Genomic DNA, 20,123 nt, shown 5'->3' with positions numbered 1-20,123 from the left:
AGCAAGAAGCTGACACACTCGGCACATAAGTATTTTGCTGGAGCGGAGAAAAGGAAGCCTATAAAGATGGCTGCTGAAGAGATCTCAGTGATTCTGGAGGATAATTCGGCACCTGAGAACAGGTTGGCATTGTCAAGTCTCAAGGTAAAAATGGTTTATGACTTTTGTAATAATGGCGGCAGAATGAAGGCATCATGTGAAATGTCAGGATGATATTGTTCCTATGTTATCTCATGAGCTTTGCAGATTTCTGCCAAGTTGCTCAAGATGGTGACTAGAAAATGAAGCTGTCAAATTAAGTTTTTAAAAAATACATATAGAGTACCCAATTTTTTTTCCAATTAAGGGGAATTTAGCATGGCTGATCCACGTACCGTGTACATCTTTGGGTTGTGGGGGTGTGACCCACACAGACACGGGGAGAATGTGCACACGGACAGGGACCTTGGGTCGGGATCGAACCCGGGCCCTCAGCGTCGTAAGGCAGCAGTGCTAGCCACTGTGCCATCCCCTGTCAAAGTTAAAGTTGAGACTTCATGATAGAATGCTGTTCACCCAAAGTGGACAAACTGAGCTGAGATTGGGAAGAAAGAAAATTTGAAGTTATAGAAATTGGTCCCTCAGCAAAATTTCCCCATCCCAGCTGAAACACGTCAAAAGCTTGGATTGGTAATGCTCCACATACCAGAATAGATTGGTAGTATTTGGCAAGACACCAAGCCAGTGACTGCTGAACAGATCCTGACAAACCACCAAGATGTTTTCACAGGTCTTGGATATCTTCCAGGTGAATATTATCTTTAAGTAAATGAGAGTGTGAGACCAACTCAGCATCTTCCGAGTAGAGTTCCAGCGGTTCTCAAGTCCAGCATGAAAGACAAAGAAAAAAAGAGAACAAAGAACAAAGGAAAGTACAGAACAGGAACAGGCCCTTCGACCCTCCAAGCCTGTGTCGATCATGATTCCCACAACTAAAAAAAAACCTTCTGCCCGTACTCGGTCCGTATCCCTCTATTTCCTCGCTATTCATGGACCCATCCAGATGTCTCTTAAATGTTGTGAATGTGCCTGCTTTCACCACATGCTCTGGCAGTTCGTTCCAGGCACCCACCACACTCTGTGTGAAAAACATACCCTGAACATCTCCTTTAAAGCTTCCTCCTCTCACCTTGAACCTCTGCCCCCTTGTAATTGACACTTACATTCTTGGAAAAAGCCTCTGACTGTCCACCCTGTCTATGCCTCTCATAATTTTGAGACCTCTTTCAGGTCTCCCCTCAGTCTCCGTCCTTCCAGTGAAAACAATCCTAGTTTATTCAACTTCTCCTCATAGCCACACCCTCGAGACCAGGCAACATCCTGGTGAACCTTCTTTGCAATCTCTCCAAAGCTTCCACATCCTTCTGATAATGTAATGACCAGAACTGCATGCAGTACTCCATATGCGGCCTAACCAAAGTTTTATAGAGCTGCAACATGATTTCACAACTCCTGTACTCAATGCCGCAACTGATGAATGCAAGCATGCCATATGCCTTCTTCATCACCTTGCAACCTGTGATGTCACTTTTAGGGAACTGTGGACCTGCACGCTCAAATCCCTCTGTATGTTAATGTTCCTAAGGGTTCTTCCATTTCCAGTATAATTCATACCTAGATTTGATCCTCCAAAATACATCACCTCGCATCTGTCCATTTGCCATTTCTGTGCCCAAGTCACCAATCTATCTATATCCTGTTGTATCCTCTGACAATCCTCGGCGCAAACAGCAACTCCGCCAATCTTCGTGTCATCTGCAAACTTACTAATCAGACCACATTTTCCTCCAGATCATTTTCTATGCTACAAACCACAGAGGTCCCAGCTCTGATCCCAGTGGAACACCACAACTACAGGTCTCCATTTAGAAAAACACCCTTCCACCTCTACTCTCTGTCTTCTGTAACCAAGCCAGTTCTATATCCATCTAGCCAGCCCACCCCGAAACCCATGTGATTTTAGTTTTTGTACCAATCTGCCATGTGGGACCTTATCAAACACCTTACTAAAGTCCATATAAACTACATACTCAGCCCTTCCCTCATTAATTTTCTTTGTCACCTCTTCAAATAACTCAATCAAGTTGGTGAGACATGCCCTTCCCCATACACAACTATGCTGCATGTCACTAACTAGTCCATTTTCCTCCAAATGTGCTTACATCCTGTCCCTCAGTATCTTTTCCAAAAGCTTCCCCACCACTGATTGCACGCACACCGGTCTACAATTTGCTGGATTGTCCCTGCTTTCTTTCTTAAACAATGGAATAACATTGGCTATTCTCCAGTCCTCTGGTATATTGCCTGTGGTCAAAGAGGATGTGAAGATATCTGTTAAAGCCTCAGCTATTTCTCCCCTTGCCTCCCGCAGTAACCTGGGATAGATCCCATCCGGCCCTGGGGCTTGTCTACCTTAATGCAATTTTGGATACTCAATACTTCTGCCTTTGATATATTGATGTTCTCAAGAGAGTTCACACATCTTTCCCTGACCTCAACATCCGTCATGTCCATCTCCCTGGTGAATACTGATATAAAGTACTCATTAAGGATTTCATCCACTTCCTGTGATTCCACACATAATGGCCCTCCATTGTCCTTAAATGGGCCTACTCTTTCTCTTGCTACCCTCTTGCTCCTAATCTATTAATAAAAAGCCTTGGGATTCTCCTTGGCCATGTTTGATGAAGACATTTCATGGCCCCTTTTTGTCCTCCTAATCAACATTTAAATTCCTTCCTACTTTCACTGTACTCCTCAAGGGCATCGTCAGTTTTTAGATGGCTAGACCTATCATATGCTTCCTTTTTCCTTTTGACTAAGCTTACAATTTCCCTTGTCATTCATGGTTCCCAAATCCTGCCATTTCTATCTTTCATTTTTACGAGGACATGCCTGTCTTGCACTTCAATCAACTGGCCTTTAAAAGCCTCCCACATGTCAGACGTGGATTTGCCCTCAAATAACTGCTCCCAATCCACATTCCCCAGTTACTGTCTAATTTGGATGTAATTGGCTCTTGCCCAATTAAGCATCCTTGCCCGCAGGCCACTCTTGTCCTTATCCATGACTACGCAAAATCTTATGGAATTATGGTCGCTAAGCCCAAAATGCTCCCCCATTGAAACATCAATCACCTGGCCTGGCTCATTCCCCAATACCAAGCCTAGTATGGCCCCCTCCCTGGTTGGATTGTCAACATAATGCATTAAATAGCCCTTCTGGACTCATCTAATAAATTGCTCTCCATCTGAGCCCCTGACTGTAAGGGATTCCAAGTCAATATGGGGGAAGTTCAAATCACCCATCACAACTACCCTGTTTTTTTCACAACTTTTTAGTATCTGACCACACAACTGTCCCTCAGTCTCCTGCAGAGTGTTGTGATTTCACCCTTCATATTCCTGGACTCTACCCCAAATGCCTCACTACAACATCCCTCCAATGTGTCCTCCCTCAACACAGCTGTGATCTGCTCCCTAATTAGCAATGCAACCCCCCACCCCCACCTCTTTTGTTTCCCCTTCTGTCCCATCTAAAAGAATGATATCCCGGAATGTTAAGCTGCCAGTCCTGTCCTTCCTTTAACCACGTCTCCGTAATTGCGATTACATCATAGTTCCATGCAGTAATCCAGGCTCTCAATTTATCTGCCTTCTTGTTATACTTCTTGCATTGAAGCAAACACACTCCAAACCTACAGTCTCGCTGAATTCTGCGCTTCCCTCTGCCTGCTCTTACTCAGCGTTATGTTTATCTCAGTCTCACTTTTCTCCCCAGTCCCTACACTTACTGGCCTGCTGTTCTGGTTCCCACCTCCCTGCCACACTGGTTTAAACCCTCCCAAACAGTACTAGTTAAGCTTCCATCCAGGATATTGGTGCCTCTCCATTTCAGGGGTAACCCATCCTTCTTGTACAGGTTCCATCTTCCCCGTAAGACAATCCAGTGATCCAGATATCTAGAGCCCTCCCTCCTACACCAGCTCTTTAGCCACATGTTCAACTGCACTAGCTCTCTGTTCCAAGCCTCAGTAGCACGTAGCACGAGGAATAATCCTGAGGTCCTGCAGTTTAGCTCCTGAGTTAAGTCCCTGAATTGTCTTTACAGGACCTCTTCCCTCTTCCTGCCTATGTCATGGGTACCAATGTGGACAATGATATTCATCTGTTTACCCTCCAGTTTCAGGATGCCCTGTAGCTGTTCAGAGACATCCAGGACCCTGGCACCAGGGAGGCAACACACAATCCGAGAGTCCCGTTTGCGGCCACAGAAATGCCTGTCTGTGCCCAGACTATCTAGTCTCTTGCTACTATCACTCGCTTGGATTTAGCCTGATCCTGCTCTACAGCAGAACCAGTTGTGGTTCCACAGGCCTGGCTGCTGCTGGTATCTTCCCCTGAGAGGCTATTCACCCCTCCCCCCCTCAACAGTATCCAAAATGGTATACCTGTTTGAGAGGAGAATAGCCACAGGACACTCCTGCCTTACCTGCCTGCCTCTCCTGGCGGTCTCCCATCTACCTGTCTGAACCTGTGGTGTGACCACCTCCCTGAAGCCAGTGCCTATCACACTCTGCTCCCTGTGTTCTCCGCAATGAGTCCAGCTGCTGATCCAACTGAACTACGCGGTCTGTGCAGAGATGCAGCTGGTCACACTTCCTGTAGACATAGTCGTCAGGGACACTAGAAAGCTCCCTGATCTCCCACATCTGACAGGAGAGGCATATCACTACCCTAACTGCCACCTTTGCCCTTGTACACTTAAGAAAAATAGAGGAGATTGAAAAGATAAGAGTTGTTAAGCCCTATTACTTCCACAGACTGAATTAGCAGCATGTGAAAACCGACTGTGAAAACCTGGAAAGCTGAGGGTGTGTATAAATCAAAAGAACCCCAACAAAGTTTTAAAACGATCTCACTATTGCATGCCAACCATTAAAGAAAGTCTGCCATAACTGTGCCAAAATAAAGGCCTTTACTACTCGAGATGTGAACGATGGATAATTGGTAAGTGAAATTGGATGAAAACAACAGTTTTCTGACTAGGTTCTGGACATCATTTGGGAGGCTTGTGCAGGCAATTTGGCATTGCCACTGCTCCAGAAGAATATGAAATTAAATAAAATGAAAATCGCTTTTTGTCACAAGTAGGCTTCAAATGAAGTTACTGTGAAAAGCCCCTAGTCGCCACATTCCAGCACCTGTTTGGGGAGGCTGGTACAGGAATTGAACCATGATACTGGCCTGCCTTGGTTTGCTTTAAAAGCCAGCTATTTAGCCCTGTGCTAAACCAGCCCCTGGTTTATGAATGCAAACGACATGAGATAATCAATAATCTCCCAGGAGTGGGGGTGATTGTGAATGATCTGTTAGCTAAGCATGTGCAGACACGATGGAAGGAGCCATTGCAGACTATGATCAGAATCTAGTGAGACTGCAAAAGAAAACTAGAGAAGCTGAAAGTTATGATGACTGATGTCAGATACATAGGTCATGTACTACAGCGAAAGTATTTCACCCTGATCCTGATAGCACAGATGCAGCAACCAATAGATGTGAAGGCGGTTCAATGATTTTCTTGGATTTGTAAATCACTTAGACAAGTTCTTGCCCAATTTGTCAATGTGAATCTCCATTGCAAGCTCACTGCAAAGGATGTTTAGTGGTATTGGGGCACAGCATGAGAAGCAGCTTTCACTCAGATCAAATTCCACGGTAACACAGTGTCAAATGGTGAAGGCACTCTGCAGTGTGATGCCAACAGAACACGACTTGGAGCAGCCCACATGCAGCAAGGACAACCAGTTATGCTTGCATCCAGAGCATTAACGCAAATGGAACAGTGCTGTGCATGATAAAATATCAGTTCAGCCTCAACTGGAATACTGGATCCAGTTCTGAGCAGTTCTGAGCAACACACTATAGGAAAGTTGAGAAGGCATCAGAGAGAGTGCAGAAAAGATTGACGAGAATGGTTCCAGGGATGAGGAACTTCAGTTACGTCAATAGATTGGAGAAGGAGGGACTGTTTTCTTTGGAGAAGGTTATAGTGAGGGGATTTGATAGAGCTGTACAAAGCAACACGTGGGGGGGGGGGGGTGGGGGGGGGGGGGGGGGAGATCAGGACAGAGTAGATAGGGAGAAACTGTTCCCATTGTTCAAGGACTGAGAACAAGAGGGCACTGATTTAAGGTAATTGGCAAAAGACGCAATGGAGACATTTTTCACAAACCAAGTGGTTAAGATCAGCGCATATCGGCGAACAAGAACAGTAACAAAATCGAACTTCGGCAGACATAACTCCTCCATCCAAAGTCACAATTCAGCTCTCCCCCATCTTATGATCCCTGATAAAGTAATTTGCCTCCTCCAGTGTCCCAAAGTAGTATTCCCAGCCATCACAGGTTACCCAAAATCTGGTCGGGTACAACATCCCAAATTGAATATGCTGCTGGTATGGCACAGCTTTGGCCTTATTGAACCCCACTTGCATCCAGCGAACTCCACTCCAATGAACTGATCATTTAGTACAGGTAAAAAACACAACACAATAGGGCAACACAAGGTACACAGTGTGAATGCATAGACACAGACATTGGGTGAAGCATACAGGAGTTTAGTATTAGTCAGAGCATTCCATAAGAGGGTTGTCTTTGACAGCTGTTCTGCATTTCCTTCCTTTGCTGCTGAAACTCTTCTTTAATGAAGCCCATCAATTGCTCGATCTGCAGCTTTCCCGTCGATGATGGCCTTTCCCCCTCCGCCATTTTCAGAATTAGTATTGCTCTACAAGTCTCCTCCAACATTTTAGCCAGGTCTTTCACTATCTTCAGTTGTGTCTGATACCCATAAACATGTCTATCCAGGGAAGCATGGTGGCACAGTGGTTAGCCCTGCTACCTCACGGCGCCGAGGACCCAGGTTTGATCCCTGCTCTGGGTTCCTGCCCATGTGGAGTTTGCACATTCTCCCCGTGTTTGCGTGGGTTTCGCCTCCACAACCCAAAGATGTGCAGGATAGGTGGATTGGCCACGTTAAATTGCCCCTGAATTGGAAAAAGATAATCTAAATTTATAAAAATAAGGAAGTTTATTGATATTCTACCAGAATCACAGCATTTTGGTGAAAAGCTGAGAGAAATGCCATTTGGGCCTTTCTCTGTGCTTCCTCCTGAGGATAATGTGGGAGATTTCAAACTCCATAGAAATTATGTTATCTGAGTGTAACGTTTTTAAAAAAAAATATTTTTTATTGAAAAATTTTGAGTTTATACAACAACAACGAACCATAATAAAATACCAAAAATAACAATAATAATAGCAATCATAAACATTCGCCCCCCTCCATGAACAACACAGCATATTAACAACAACGCAAATTAACACAGTATTAAGTTACATAATAGAAACTACAATAAGGAACACCCCCCCTCCCCGGGTTGCTGCTGCTATTGACCAAGATACCTATCTTTGAGCCAGGAATTCCAGAAAAGGCTGCCACCGTTTATAGAACCCTTGTATTGATCCTCTTAGGGCAAATTTGACCCTTTCCAGTTTTATAAATCCCGCCACGTCACTGATCCAGGTCTCCACACTTGGGGGCCTTGCATCCTTCCACTGCAGCAAGATCCTTCGCCGAGCTACTAGGGACGCAAAGGCCAGGACACCGGCCTCTTTCGCCTCCTGCACTCCCGGCTCTACCGCAACTCCAAAAACCGCGAGTCACCACCCTGGTTTGACCCTGGATCCAACCACCCTCGACACCGTCCCCGCCACCCCTTTCCAGAATTCTTCCAGTGCTGGGCATGCCCAAAACATATGGTCGTGGTTCGCTGGACTCCCCGAACATCTGGTGCACCTGTCCTCACCCCCAAAGAACCTACTCATCCTAGTCCTGGACATGTGGGCCCGGTGCAGCACCTTAAATTGGATGAGACTAAGCCTCGCACATGAGGAGGAAGAGTTGACTCTCTCCAAGGCATCCGCCCAAGTCCCGTCCTCTATCTGCTCCCCGAGTTCCTCCTCCCATTTAGCCTTCAGCTCCTCCACTGACGACTCCTCCACCTCCTGCATTACCTTATAGATGTCAGACACCTTCCCCTCTCCGACCCACACCCCCGAAAGCACTCTGTCCATCGTCCCCCGCGAGGGCAGCAAAGGGAATCCCTCTACCTGTCGCCTAGCAAACGCCTTTACCTGCAAGTATCTGAACATGTTCCCTTGGGGAAGGCCAAATTTATCTTCCAGTTCCCCCAGGCCCGCAAACCTCCCGCCAATAAACAGGTCCCTCAATTTACTGATGCCCACCCTTTGCCACCCCCTAAATCCCCCATCCCTGTTCCCTGGAATGAACCGATGATTGCCACCCAATGGAGCCTCCATCAAGCCCCCTGTTTCCCCCCTATGCCGTCTCCACTGTCCTCAGATTCTTAGGGTTGCCGCCACCACCGGGCTCGTGGTAAACCTCTTAGGGGAGAGCGGCAACGGCGCCGTTACCATGGCACCCAGGCTCGTACCTCTACATGACGCCATCTCCATTCTTTTCCACGCCGCCCCTCCCCCCTCCATCACCCATTTACGCACCCTTGACACATTGGCCACCCAATAGTACCCCAAAAGGTTGGGCAGCGCCAGCCCGCCTCTATCCCTACCTCGCTCCAGGAACACCCTCTTCACTCTCGGAGTCCCATGTGCCCACACAAAGCTCAAGTTACTGCTAGTCACTCTCCTAAAGAAGGCCCTGGGTATAAAGATGGGCAGGCACTGAAAGAGGAACAAGAACCTCGGAAGCACCGTCATTTTGATGGACTGCACCCTCCCCGCAAACGACAACATGTCCCACCTCTTGAATCCTCCTCCATCTGATCTACAAATCTGGTGAAATTATGTTTGTGAAGAGTCCCACAGTCCCTGGCCACCTGCACCCCCAGGTACCTAAAGCTCTCCCCTGCCCACCTAAGCGGGAGCCTACCAATTCCTTCCTCCTGGTCTCCAGGGTGCACCACAAACACCTCACTCTTGCCGAAATTAAGTTTATAGCCTGAAAAGGTCCCAAACTCAGCTAGCAGCTCCATCACCCCCGGCATCCCTTCCACCGGGTCCGCCACACACAGTAACAGGTCATCGACATACAACGACACCCTATGTTCCTCCCCACCTTGCACCAAACCTCTCCACCTCTCTGAATCCCTCAACGCCATCGCCAGCGGCTCGATTGCCAGTGCGAACAACAAGGGGGACAGGGGGCAACCCTGCCTGGTCCCTCGGTAAAGCCGGAAGTACTCCGACCTCCTCCCATTCGTGGCCACGCATGCCATCGGGGCCTCATATAGCAGCCTCACCCATCTAATAAACCCTTCACCAAATCCAAACCTCCCCAACACCTCCCATAAGTACCCCCACTCCACTCTATCGAAGGCCTTCTCCGCATCCAGCGCCACCACTATCTCTGCCTCCCCCTCAATTGCCGGCATCATGTTGACATTCAACAATCTCCGCACATTCGTGTTCAGCTGCCTTCCCTTCACAAAACCTGTCTGGTCCTCGTGTACAACCCCTGGCACACAGTCCTCTATCCTGGTGGCCAGGATTTTTGCCAGCACCTTGGCATCTACGTTGAGGAGAGATATGGGCCTGTATGAACCACACTGCTGGGGGTCCTTGTCCCTCTTTAGAATTAACGAGATCAGTGCCCGCGACATCGTCGGGGGCAAAGTCCCCCCTTCCCACGCTTCATTAAGTGTCTGTACCAGCAAGGGGCCCACTAGGTCCACAGACTTTTTATAAAATTCCACCGGGAACCCATCCGGCCCCGGTGCCTTCCCTGACTGCATCTGCCCGATCCCCTTAACTAGCTCCTCCAGCTCAATCGGTGCACCCAACCCCTCCACCTGCTCCTCCTGCACCTTCGGGAAAGAAAGGCCGTCGAGGAACCTCTCCATTCCCCTCCTCTCCCCCGTTGGCTCCGACCGGTACAGTTCCCCGTAAAAGTCCTTGAAGACTTCATTCACCTCTACCCCCTTCCGCACCACATTCCCACTCTTGTCTCTCACTCCAGCAATTTCCTTAGCCGCATCCCGCTTGCGGAGCTGATGAGCCAGCATCCTACTCGCCTTTTCACCATGTTCGTACACTGCCCCTTGTGCCTTCCTCCACTGTGCCTCTGCCTTTCTAGTGGTCAGCAAATCAAATTTAGCCTGCAGGCTGCGCCTCTCCCCCAACAGTCCCTCCTCTGGTGCCTCTGCGTACCTCCTGTCTACCTCCAGCATCTTTCCCACCAGTCTATCCCTCTCACTCCTCTCGCTCCTCTCCCTGTGTGCCCGGATGGATATCAGCTCCACACGAATCACTGTCTTCAGGGCTTCCCAGACCACCCCCACCTGAACCTCCCCCGTATCATTCACATCGAGGTACGCCTCAATACTTGCCCGGACCCTCCTACACACCACCTCCTCCGCCAACAATCCCACATCCAACCGTCATAACGGGCGCTGGTCCCGCACCTCCCCCATCTCCAACTCTATCCAATGCGGGGCGTGGTCGGAGATTGCAATGGCCGAATACTCGGCCTCCTCCACTCTCGGAATCAGTCCCCTACTCACCACGAAGAAGACTATCCGAGAGTAGACCCTATGTACGTGGGAGAAGAAAGAGTACCCCCGTGCCCTCAGCCTCACAAACCTCCATGGATCCACCCCACCCATCTGGTCCATAAACCCTCTCAGTACTTTGGCCGCCGCTGGCCTCCTACCCGTCCTAGAGCTGGACCGATCCAGTGAAGGATCCAACACCGTATTGAAGTCCCCCCCCATGATCAGACCTCCCGCCTCCAGATCCGGGACCCGTCCCAACATACGCCTCATAAAGCCCGCATCATCCCAATTTGGGGCATACACACTAGCAAGTACCACCATCTCTCCTTGTAGCCTGCCCCTAACCATGACATACCTACCCCCCCTTATCCACTACCACCTCCGATGCCTCAAACGACACATTTTTCCCCACCAGAATCGCCACTCCCCGGTTCTTCACATCCAACCCAGAGTGGAAAACTTGCCCCACCCACCCCTTCCTCAGACGGACCTGGTCGGCCACCTTCAGGTGGGTCTCCTGAAGCATTGCCACATCTGGCTTTAGCCCCCTCAGTTGAGCAAGTACCCTCGACCGCTTCACCGGCCCATTCAATCCTCTCGCATTCCAGGTGACCAACCGAATCAGAGGGCGTCCCGCCCCCATCCCCCGTCGACTAGCCATAGCCCGTCGATTGCCCGCCCCAGGCCAGCACCCCCCGCCCAACTCAGTCCCCACAGCGACTACACCTCACCTCTGTCCCCCCCGGCCCCCACCAGCTCCTTCCTGCCCCTACCAGCAGCAACCCGGTATTCCCCTTTCCCCCCCTCCCTTCCCCCCCCAGGCTAGGAACCCTCCTAGCCGCGAACCATCCTCCATTGTACTTCCGTGGGTCAGCTAACTTCTGCTGACCCCGGAAACTCCCGCCAATAACCCGACCCCTCCCAAAGTGGGATCATCCCCCAATCTATCCCTCCTCCAGGCACCACTCCAGCGCGGGGAAGAACCAGTTAAGGCCCCGCCTCCCCCCGTCATCGTCTCCACCCCCCAGCCCCGCAGCTCGGGAAACCAGAGGAAAGCCCGCGCTTTCGCACTGCCCCACCACACCCTTCTGACGCAGCTCCCAAATACCAGCCCCACTCCATACCCCCAACCTGACATAGAATACAACAAACCCCCCCAACCCTCCCCACAAGATACAAAACTCAAACAATGCCCCACCGCAAAAAAAACATAACAGAACAACACCCCCATAAATAACCATATCAAAATTGCAAAAGTACAGAAAAAGAGAACACAGCAACAGCAGAATCCAGCAATAAAGTATTACAACCGACCCCGCAACCCCCAACCCCTAGTTCAAGTCCAGTTTCTCCGTCCGCACGAAGGCCCACGCCTCCTCCGGGGAATCGAAATAATAATGCCGGTCTGAATAAGTTACCCACAGGCGCGCGGGCTGCAACATTCCGAACTTTATCTTTTTCTTGTAAAGCACCTCTTTCGTCCGATTAAACCCGGACCGCCGCTTAGCCACCTCCGCACTCCAGTCCTGGTAGATCCGTACTACCCCATTCTCCCACTTGCTGCTCTTCACCTTCTTGGCCCAGCGCAGCACACACTCCCGATCACTGAACCGGTGGAACCTCACCAGCACCGCACGCGGGGGTTCATTCTCCTTAGGCCTCCTGGCCAGTACTCTGTGTGCTCCCTCCAGCTCCAAGGGCAGATGGAAAGACCCGGCCCCCACTAGCGAGTTCAGCATCGTGGCCACGTAGGTTGTCAGGTCCGACCCCTCCAGCCCCTTTCCAAGGCCCAAGATCCGCAGATTTTTCCACCTCATGCGGTGATCAAGCTCCTCGAAGCTGTCCTGCCACTTCTTGTGGAGTGCCTCGTGCCCCTCCACTTTACTCATGAGGATCCCGGCCTCCTCCTCTCGTTCAGTGGCCTGCGTCTGCAACTCCTTGATGGCAGCACCCTGGGTCGTCTGAATCTCCGAGAGCCTTTTGTTCGTTTCCTGCAGCCTTGAAGTCGGTAAAACAGCGCAGGAGAGCAGCTTGTTGCTCCAGGGCCCACTGCTTCCACTCCTCTGGAGCTCCGCTGGCCGCCATCTTGAATTCCTTCCCCCGTTTTTTCCCCCTTTCCACTCCGAGTTCGAGTCATGGACTGCGGGGAAAGTCGATCAGCACATCTTCTCCCACCGGGAGACGTCGAAAAATTTCCGTTTTGGGCTCTAAAAAGAGTCGCAAAGTCCGTTTAAAACGGGAGCTCCCAAATGTGCGGCTTCCTACGTCATCGCCGCCACCGGAAGTCCATCTGAGTGTAACGTTGATGTGAAGTGGAATTATTTGGATCTATACTGAGGTTGTTGTGTTGGATTCACGTGTTCCCACTCTGCCGCTGTGAAGTTCTGTTGCAGGGGTGGGGGTTGGGATCAGGAATTGCAGCTTCACTTCAGTTTCAATTCAGATACTGGTCAATTTCCTTCATTTAGAACAGTACAGCACAGAACAGGCCCTTCGGCCCTCGATGTTGTGCCGAGCAATGATCACCCTACTCAAACTCACATATCCACCCTATACCGTAACCCAACAACTCCCCCTTAACCTTACTTTTTAGGACACTATGGGCAATTTAGCATGGCCAATCCACCTAACCTGCACATCTTTGGACTGTGGGAGGAAACCGGAGCACCCGGAGGAAACCCACACACACACGGGGAGGACGTGCAGACTCCGCACAGACAGTGGCCCAGCCGGGAACCGAACCTGGGACCCTGGAGCTGTGAAGCATTGATGCTAACCACTATGCTACCGTGCTGCCCACCCATTAAATGACATTTTAGTACTTTTGATGGATGCCTGGGTCATTTCTAGGATTGCTGGAGTAACTGCCTTGAAATGGTGTGTGCGAGAATAAAAGCTGCAGTACTTTGCTGTGCTGAATGGGGCTGATGTGTTGTGCAGGCTGGGTCGACGTGGACTGCACTTGATGCAGTGTAGCGAGAGACAGACCTCCAACACTTGACAAGATGCAACACGATTTTATTTAACGTCTTAACTACTATACATGTTCAACTATGGGTTAACACTATACTGACTGGACTGGTGACCTAGTACTCGCCTGACCGGACTTACTAGCTACCGCACGGTGTTTGCACTGACTAGCTCACGAACTCTTATTGTCTTGGTGGCTGGGTCCAGAGAGAGCGGGAAACCTAGTGCCCTCTGGCTTTATAGTGGTAGTGGCCTGTCTGGTGATTGGCTGCTCTGTTCTGTGTGCTTACTGGTCATCCTGTGTGTCAATCACTGCCTGTCTGCATTCCATTATATACATAGATGTATATTATGACAGGGGCCAAGCCCAAAAAAACATTTTAAAGTTGGAAGTTATCATCATCTCCTGCAAGAGAGGATCTCACCATTGCCCCATGACATTCAATGGCATTACCATCGCTGTATCTCCCACAATTAACATCCTGGGGATTCCCATTGATCAGAAACTAAACTGGACTAGCCATATTAATACTGTGGCTACCAGGGGAGGTCAAAGACTAGGAATCCTATGGTGAGTAACACACCTCCTGAACCCCCCTCCCCTCCCTCCCAAAGTCTGTCCACCATCTACAAAGCACTTCAGGAGTGATGCTCTCCATCTGTCGGGATGAGTGCAGCTCCAACACTCAAGAATCTCAACAACATCCAGGACAAAGCAGCCCGCTTGATTGCTCCCCTTTCCACAAACATTCAAATCCTCCATCACCAATGAACAGTGGCAGCCGCAACAATTTGCGACAGCACTGGCCCCGCACCTGCGGGAGATGTTCACAGACTCGCTAGCTAGGGGCACACTGCCACCCACGCTAGCACAGGCCTCAATCTCGCTGCTACCTAAGAAAGATAAAGACCCAACGGAATGTGGGTCATACAGACCCATCTCACTGCTGAACGCAGATGCCAAAATCCTCACCAAAAGGCTAGAAGACTGTGTGTACCTGAGGTGGTCGCAGAGGACCAGACGGGCTTTGTCAAAGGTAGACAGCTTTCCTCAAACATCAGGCGCCTGCTGAACATGATAATGACCCCCTCCGGGGAGAGAACACCAGAGGTAATCGTCTCCCTGGATGCAGAAAAGGCCTTCGACAGAGTCGAATGGAAATACCTCATAGAGGTACTGGAGCGGTTCGGGCTTGGAACAGGGTTCACCTCCTGGGTAAAGCTCCTATACAACGCTCCCATGGCGAGCGTACAGACCAACAATACCAACTCCTGATACTTCCAGCTGCACAGGGGCACCAGACAAGGATGCCCACTGTCCCCGCTACTGTTCGCTCTAGCAATCGAACCACTAGCAATCACGCTCAGAGCAGCAAAAAGCTGGAGGGAGATCCGAAGGGGAGGCAGAGAGCACAGAATCTCACTCTATGCAGATGACCTGTTCCTCTACATTTTGGACCCACAGAGCAGCATGGACGGAATCATCACGCTCCTGAAAGAGTTTGGCGCCTTCTTGGGCTACAAACTCAACATGAGCAAAAGCGAGATCTTCCCGGTACACCCACAAGTAGGGGGGGCAGCACTAACGGGACTGCCATTTAAATAAGCCTGACACAAATTCTGCTACCTGATGATCCAAATAGCCCATGACTGGAAAGGGATCCACAAATGGAACCTCAGACAGAGGAAGTAAAAAGGACCTGCAAAGATGGAACACATTCCCGCTCTCCCTCACGGGGAGAGTCCAGACAATCAAAATGAACGTACTGCCCAGGTACCTCTTCCTACTTAGATCCATCTCGATCTACATCCCAAGGCCTTTTACAAAGTGCTGGACAAACTAATCATGGTGTTCGTATTGGGAGGGGAGGGGGGGGGGGGGGGAATGCTCGGATCCCAAAGGAGGTCCTACAAAAAACAAAATCCAGTTTGGGGGGGGGGGGGGTACCCCTCCCAAACCTACAATTCTACCACTGAGCGGCAACGGCCGAGTGAATAAGGGGATGGATCAAGGAGCCAGAAGCCGAGTGGGTGCGCGCGGAAGAGGCCTTCTGTATGGGAACCTCCCTCCGGGCCCTCGCCACGGCAGCACTCTTATCTCCACCCAAAAAACACTCCAGCAGCCCGGTGGTGATAGCCACCCTCCAATCCTGGAAACAACTACGGCAGCAATTTGGCCTGACCAAAATGTCGGACATAGCTCCCATCTGCAACAACCATAGGTTCACACCAGCACTGACTGACGCCACCTTCAAAAGGTGGGGGCAGGACAGGGGGACACTGACAGTCAGGGACCGATACACGGACGGCAGGATCGCAACGCTGAACAAACAGAGAAATTCCAGCTAGCCAGGGGGAACGAGCCAAGGTATCTACAGCTCAAAATTTCCTATGAAAGGGGACAAGGACGTACCTACAATCGCCATGACAGACTTTACTGGAAGAACGACTGGACACAAGCATACTAGATAAAGGAAACTGTAGTGACATGTATGACCGACTGATAGAAAGGGCCGGCACCGTACTGGACGCAACAAGAAAGAAATGGGAGGAGGACCTGGGGATTGAAATAGGGTGGGGACTCTGGAGCGAGGCACTGCATAGGGTCAACTCCACATCCACAAGGTTCAGCGTGACGCAACTAAAAGTGGTACATAGAGCCCACTTGACAAGAACCCGTATGAGTAGGTTCTTCCCGGAGGTGGAGGATAAATGTGAATGGTGCCAAGGAATGGGGCCCAGCCAACCACGCCCACATGTTCTGGTCTTGCCCCAGACTTGCTGCGTACTGGACAGCCTTCTTCGAGGCAATGTCCAAAGTGGTGGGGATGAGGGTGGAGCCATGCCCGAAAGTGGCAGTCTTTGGGGTTTCAGACCAGCCAGATCCATTCCTGGGGAGGAGGGCGGACGCCCTTGCCTTTGCCTCCCTGATCGCCCGCTGTAAAATCCTGTTTGGCTGGCGGTCAGCAGCACCACCCAAAGCTGCAGACTGGCTGTCCGACCTCTCGGAATCTCTCCAAATGGAGAAAATCAAATTCGCCATCCGAGGGTCAGACAATGGCTTCCACAGAATGTGGGAGCCATTCACGCAATTGTTCCGGGACCTGTTTATGGTCAACGAACAAGCAGAAGAAAAGCCAGGTAGCCAAGAATCAGGGGAAAGTAGCCAAAGCATGAGAGGGAGAGATAGACCGGGAGATGGGTGGGGGGGGGGGGGGGGGGGGGGGGGAGAAGACAGCTAAGCCTAAGAGGAAAGAAAGGCGAACCACAGGAGGGTGGGGGAGGGAGGTGGGAGAGCGAAGAGACAGGGAACAAAAGAGAACCAGGGAGGTGGGGGGGAGGCAGGGAACGGAGAGCCGGAAGGAAGGCACAGGATACAATAACGAATTTGGCATCTCCAAGAGTAGGGAACGAGGAGAATAATGACGAAAGACGAGAGAAACGGCAGAAGCAGAGGTGAGTGCAAGACCCGTCCGGAAGAAGCGACAACACCAACACCAAACCCATTCGAGTATTGCCCACTGTAATTGTTTCTCCAGCACCCGAATGTATATTTCCCTCCCCAGTCTCCACCCCCCCCCCTCCCCACCCCCACAGTCGCCTACTTGTGTTGTAAATAATTTTGCCAGGTGTACAGAGTTGCTGCTGTTGAGCTGGTGCACAATACCCTAACCAGTTATTCTATTTATTTTTGTTGTTTTAAAAAAATTATTTATTTTCTTTGGTATGTTTGGGTGTGCCCTTTCTCTTTATATATGTACATATATATGTTTCTTATCTTGTGTACATAACGGTAATATATTTTGTTCAAAACCCAATAAAAAACATTTATAAAAAACAATGGCAGCCGTGTACCATCTACAAAATGCACTGCAATAACCAAGATTCCTTAGACAGCACCTTCCAAACCCACGACCACTACCATCGAGAAGGACAAGAGCAGCAGACATTAGGGAACCCCATACCACCTGGAGGTTCTCCTCTAAGTCACTCACCACCCCGACTTGGAAATATATTGCTGTCCCTTCACTGATGCTGGGACACATTCCTGGAGCTCCCTCTCTAACAGCTCAGTGGGTATACCTACATCCCAGGGACTGCAGTGGTTCAAGGCGGCAACCCACCACCAACTTAAGAGCAACTAGGATGGACAATTAATGTTGGCCTAACCAATGATACCCACATCTTGTAAATTAATAAAAAACATCAACTCCCAAACGCTTTAAATGGAAAAACAACGTGCCTGCTTCATAGACCCCAATGATCCAGGTGACTAACCTTGTTGCGGGTCTTTCACCCCTTCCCCCACCATCCCCATCTCAAGTCAGGTATCCCTACCATGATACAATACGCTGACACAAATTCCTGGGTCCCAGGCGCACTTAAGATGGCTTCCAGCCCCATCCCTAGGATGAGAGAAAGAGAACCTTCCCTTTCTCCAGTTTCGTAGGCCACTTGGTGCCACAACCTTCCCCCTCCCCATACAAACAAGTTAAACCCATTGCACCCAACCCGCCTGGCCCAATGAGTCACAGCCTCTCCCCCCCACTCTACACCCGATCACCAGAAAAATGGCCCCACCCAAGTTCCCCTTCCAAAACACCAATCACCCACTCCCCCCCCCAAACGTGCCCTAACAACATAACAAGCATCACTCCCCTCCAAGAAACATATCAATCCCCCCTTCTTACATCCCAAAAAAACATAACAAAAGAGGCATGAATACACTGCACAAACACCCCCTTCATACTCAGATCCCAAACAGTCCTCCTCAGACCGGTACCAGTTTCTCTCTGATGAAGACCGTTGCCAGCTCTGGTGTGTCGAAGAAATAATCTTGTGTCTCTTGTAACCCGCAGTTGTGCCAGGTACACCGACCCAAATCGCACACCCTTGCAATAAAACTCAGCCTTCTCATTATAGAAGGCCGCTCGTCTCTCCCCAGCTCAGTCCCAACGCCTGTATATCTGCACCATGTGCCCACCCCAGTCAATATTTTGGAACTTTTTTGCCCACTCCAAGACCCGCTCCTTCCTTGGTAACTGTGAAAGCAGATAATCAGTACCCACGGTGCCTCATGCCGCAGTGCCCGATAAGCTCTATCCAACTCCAGAGGGCAGAAGAACTCATCTTCTCCCACCAGCCAAGAGATCCTCCACACCCTTCAATGGCTCACCTTGTGCTTTCACCACATTGGCGGTTCTAACAAGTTGTTCGCGAATCGGGTCCAAAGCCTCATTGGTGACTTTAAATGATTCCTTCATTTCGTTGCTCTGCCGCTTGAACTGCCTATCCATCTGTTTGCCTAATTTTTCCAGCTCCTGCATTACCACAGCCAGCGTGTCTAATCTAATGGGCGCGGCAGCCATCTTCCCTTCTTCAAATTCTTTTAACGGGCTACCCTCCTGAGCTTTCTTCGCATTGGGCTTCTCAGACGGCGTTTTCGACAAAAAACTGGGTATGGACACCAAAATCCCCTGAAAAAACTGCAGAGTGTGGTGAACTCAGTCCAACGCATCACATAAGCTTTCCACCCCCGCATTGATTCTGTAAACACCTCCCGCTGCCTCAGGGAGGCAGACAGCATCATCAGAGACCCCCTCCCCACCCAGGCATTGCCTTCTTCCTGACTCTTCCATCAGGCAGAAAGTACAGAAGTCTGAAGACCCGCACATCCAGACAGGAACAGCAGCTTCTTCCCCACAGCTACAAGACTCAACAACTCCCCCTCGGACTGATCTGGTCCCTGTAAGAACACTATTTACGACACCCTATGCTGCTCTTGCTCATGTATTTGCTTTGCTTGGCTCCTTGTTCCACACTGTAACCAATCACCGTTTGTCAATGTTTTCTGTTGATTATTCTTTTTGTCTACTATGTACGTACTGTGTACGTTCCCTTGGCCGCAGAAAAATACTTTTTACTGTACTTTGGCACATCGGTGGGGTCTTTGAAAGGCTTGGTGCAGACTCGCTGGGCTGAATGGCCTCCTTCTGCACTGCAGGAATTCTATGATTCTACGAATAGGTATGCTTAAAAATGGGCCACTTTAACCAGGCTTTCCTGAGTTAAGATAGAGTACTAAAAACATGAAGAGGGCATAACTATAAGATTCAGGGTGGGAGATATAGGAGGGATGTCTGAGGTAGGTTCTTTACTCAGAGTGGTTAGGGTGTGGAATGGACTGCCTGCTGTGATAGTGGAGTCGGACACTTTTGGAACTTTCAAGTGGTTATTGGATAGGCACATGGAGCACACCAGAATGACAAGGAGTGGGATAGCTTGATCTTGGTTTCAGACAATGCTCGGCACAACATCGAGGGCCGAAGGGCCTGTTCTGTGCTGTACTGTTCTATGTGACAATAAATCAAATCAAAAACGGGTTAAAGGGATAAAAAAAACAAAGATCCTCAGTACTTGCTCTTACATGGCGACACTAGAAGCCCTATTTGTTGCGTTTTAAAAAAATATTTGTACCCTCTGTCCCACCTGACATACTCTGGATATCATGACCTAAATAG

The sequence above is a fragment of the Scyliorhinus canicula genome, chromosome 10, assembly GCF_902713615.1.
Source record: "Scyliorhinus canicula chromosome 10, sScyCan1.1, whole genome shotgun sequence".
Lineage (NCBI taxonomy): Eukaryota > Metazoa > Chordata > Chondrichthyes > Carcharhiniformes > Scyliorhinidae > Scyliorhinus > Scyliorhinus canicula.
This window is presented reverse-complemented; position numbering follows the sequence as displayed.